A 3,408-nucleotide genomic window follows, 5' to 3' on the forward strand; every position below is an offset into this window, starting at 1 on the left:
ATGACTCCATAAGGGAATCAAGTGTGTCTAGAGTGGCATAAACATGGCAGCGAGAATCAGCTCAAACCCACTATAAAAAGGAATTTCAAAAGCAAAACCAAAAAACGGGGAAATTCTTTACAATTCCTTCAGGGTGTCTGAGGAAACCTGGAAAGACCCTATCTACAATGATAGCTGGATGTGGCATAAGGCTGGACACTTGGGACTGAGAGGATTGGTGAGATTGGGTGAGCAAATGCAGACCCTTTCAAGCAATAATGCATGGCCCCCATTCCATGGGTCCCAACTCTCCAGGTTGAAGGGAATATTACTACAGCTATAACATGTACAGGAAACCTAGAGAATGTACACTCTGTGAATACGAAAGGATTCTAAAACTCAAAGAATAGTCCCTCTCCTGGTGCTCCAGTTTGACTTTCCAACTCCCGTACTATCAATCTCCCAACTTGGAGAGACAGGCCCTTTAACCTCCTGGTTTGCACAGGTTCCCAATTTGGCAGAGGATGGAAGGGACGAGGGAAATCCCATGAGAGAGTAGCTGTTAGGCATTTGGACGGGCACATGTCACTCTAATTTCCCGGCAGGAAGAAGAATTAACCAAAGTCTCAGCCACCCACCGGGAACCAGTATAGGACATGATCCAAAATTTTGGACTTGCGTTCAGCTCACAAAAAACGAGTTGAGAAATGGAGCTCAGGGGCACAGCAATTCACAAACTGGCAGAGTGATAAAGGACAACTATTGTCCAAAAATCTGTTGAGGGAAGTCAACGAGGCACACTTGAAAGCGAGGCAAAATAGCAGGAAACAGATTTCAAGAGGTACCTTGGAATCGCCTGTAAAGCACAGGAAGAGGGGCACAACTTGGACAATGGTGCACTTGGCCAAAAAGGGCGTATGCGTTTTCTCCTGAATATATTCAGGAGAAAACGCATACGCCCTTTTTGGCCAAGCAAGCAAGCGGGCAATGCAAATCTGCACTACAAAGAAGTATCACTTCCCACCGGTCAAAAGGGACATCCACAAAATGTGTAAAAACCAGAAAGGCAAGACAGGTCCTGGAGAACAGGGAGCCTTGTTATGCTGATGGGCGGGATGTAAATTGCCAACTGCCTCACTGGAGGAGTGCATTGTGTTCCCTAAAACAATTAAACAACAGAGCTACAGAGCCAAGGCCACTACCAGTCTAGGGAATATACCATGGGAAAACTGAAAATCAATAAGAAAGAGCCACCTCCAAATTTAGGGCTGCACTGACTACAAGAACATCAACTTGGGTACACCTTAAATATCCCAGGAAATATAAAAATGGTTCAAAACATTGTGGTACTTACGTACGATGGAATATCCCTCAGCCATGAAATCAATGTCATAAGACCAGTAGCAGCAAAGTGAGTGGATTCAGGTACGATGATTCTAAGTGAAATAAGTCACACAGAAAAAGAAACTTATCATAAGATATCACTTATGAAGATCCTGTAAACATGGCTACACGTGAACTGAGTTAGGAAAGAGAACAGAGTCTCACATTTAGAAAACACTCTTATGCCTGCATAAAGGGGAAGGAGAGGTGGGGTGATGCATAAAACCAGAGTTTGATATAAGCACAGGGACCGTTCCAAAAACCAACTTTGGAATAGACAAGACCTACACCTTCCTCAGTGAAAGAGACACAAAACCACATATTTCCCACAGAGGAATATATCTGACTAGTAAGAATCTTAAAACCTATGTATTGATATGACTCCATAAGGGAATCAAGTGTGTCTAGAGTGGCATAAACATGGCAGCGAGAATCAGCTCAAACCCACTCTAAAAAGGAATTTCAAAAGCAAAACCAAAAAAGAGGGAAATTCTTTACAATTCCTTCAGGGTGTCTGAGGAAACCTGGAAAGACCCTATCTACAATGACAGCTGGATGTGGCATAAGGGTGGACACTTGGGACTGAGAGGGTTGGTGAGATTGGGTGAGCAAATGCAGACCCTTTCAAGCAATAATGCATGGCCCCCATTCCATGGGTCACAACTCTCCAGGTTGAAGGTAATATTACTACAGCTATAAGATGTACAGGAAACCTAGAGAATGTACACACTGTGAATACGAAAGGATTCTAAAACTCAACGAATAGTCCCTCTCCTGGTGCTCCAGTTTGACTTTCCAACTGCCTTACTATCAATCTCCCAACTTGGAGAGACAGGCCCTTTAACCTCCTGGTTTGCACAGGTTCCCAATTTGGCAGAGAATGGAAGGGACGAGGGAGAACCCATGAGAGAGTAGCTGTTAGGCATTTGGACGGGCACATGTCCCTCTAATTTCCCGGCAGGAAGAAGAATTAACCAAAGTCTCAGCCACCCACCGGGAACCAGTATAGGACATGATCCAAAATTTTGGACTTGCGTTCAGCTCACAAAAAACGAGTTGAGAAATGGAGCTCACTGGCACAGCAATTCACAAACTGGCAGAGTGATAAAGGACAACTATCGTCCAAAAATCTGTTGAGGGAAGTCAACGAGGCGGACTTGAAAGCGAGGCAAAATAGCAGGAAACAGATTTCAAGAGGTACCTTGGAATCGCCTGTAAAGCACAGGAAGAGGGGCACAACTTGGACAATGGTGCACTTGGCCAAAAAGGGCGTATGCGTTTTCTCCTGAATATATTCAGGAGAAAACGCATACGCCCTTTTTGGCCAAGCAAGCAAGCGGGCAATGCAAATCTGCACTACAAAGAAGTATCACTTCCCACCGATCAAAAGGGACATCCACAAAATGTGTAAAAACCAGAAAGGCAAGACAGATCCTGGAGAACAGGGAGCCTTGTTATGCTGATGGGCGGGATGTAAACTGCCAACTGCCTCACTGGAGGAGTGCATTGTGTTCCCTAAAACAAGTAAACAACAGAGCTACAGAGCCAAGGCCACTTCCAGTCTAGGGAATATACCTTGGGAAAACTGAAAATCAATAAGAAAGAGCCACCTCCAAATTTAGGGCTGCGCTGACTACAAGAACCTCAACTTGGGTACACCTTAAATATCCCAGGAAATATAAAAATGGTTCAAAACATTGTGGTACTTACGTACGATGGAATATCCCTCAGCCATGAAATCAATGTCATAAGACCAGTAGCAGCAAAGTGAGTGGATTCAGGTACGATGATTCTAAGTGAAATAAGTCACACAGAAAAAGAAACTTATCATAAGATATCACTTATGAAGATCCTGTAAACATGGCTATACGTGAACTGAGTTAGGAAAGAGAACAGAGTCTCCCATTTAGAAAACACTCTTATGCCTGCATAAAGGGGAAGGAGAGGTGGGGTGATGCATAAAACCAGAGTTTGATATAAGCACAGGGACCGTTCCAAAAACCAACTTTGGAATAGACAAGACCTACACCTTCCTCAGTGAAAGAG

The sequence above is a fragment of the Mesoplodon densirostris genome, unplaced genomic scaffold (genome assembly GCF_025265405.1).
Source record: "Mesoplodon densirostris isolate mMesDen1 unplaced genomic scaffold, mMesDen1 primary haplotype scaffold_37, whole genome shotgun sequence".
NCBI lineage: Eukaryota > Metazoa > Chordata > Mammalia > Artiodactyla > Ziphiidae > Mesoplodon > Mesoplodon densirostris.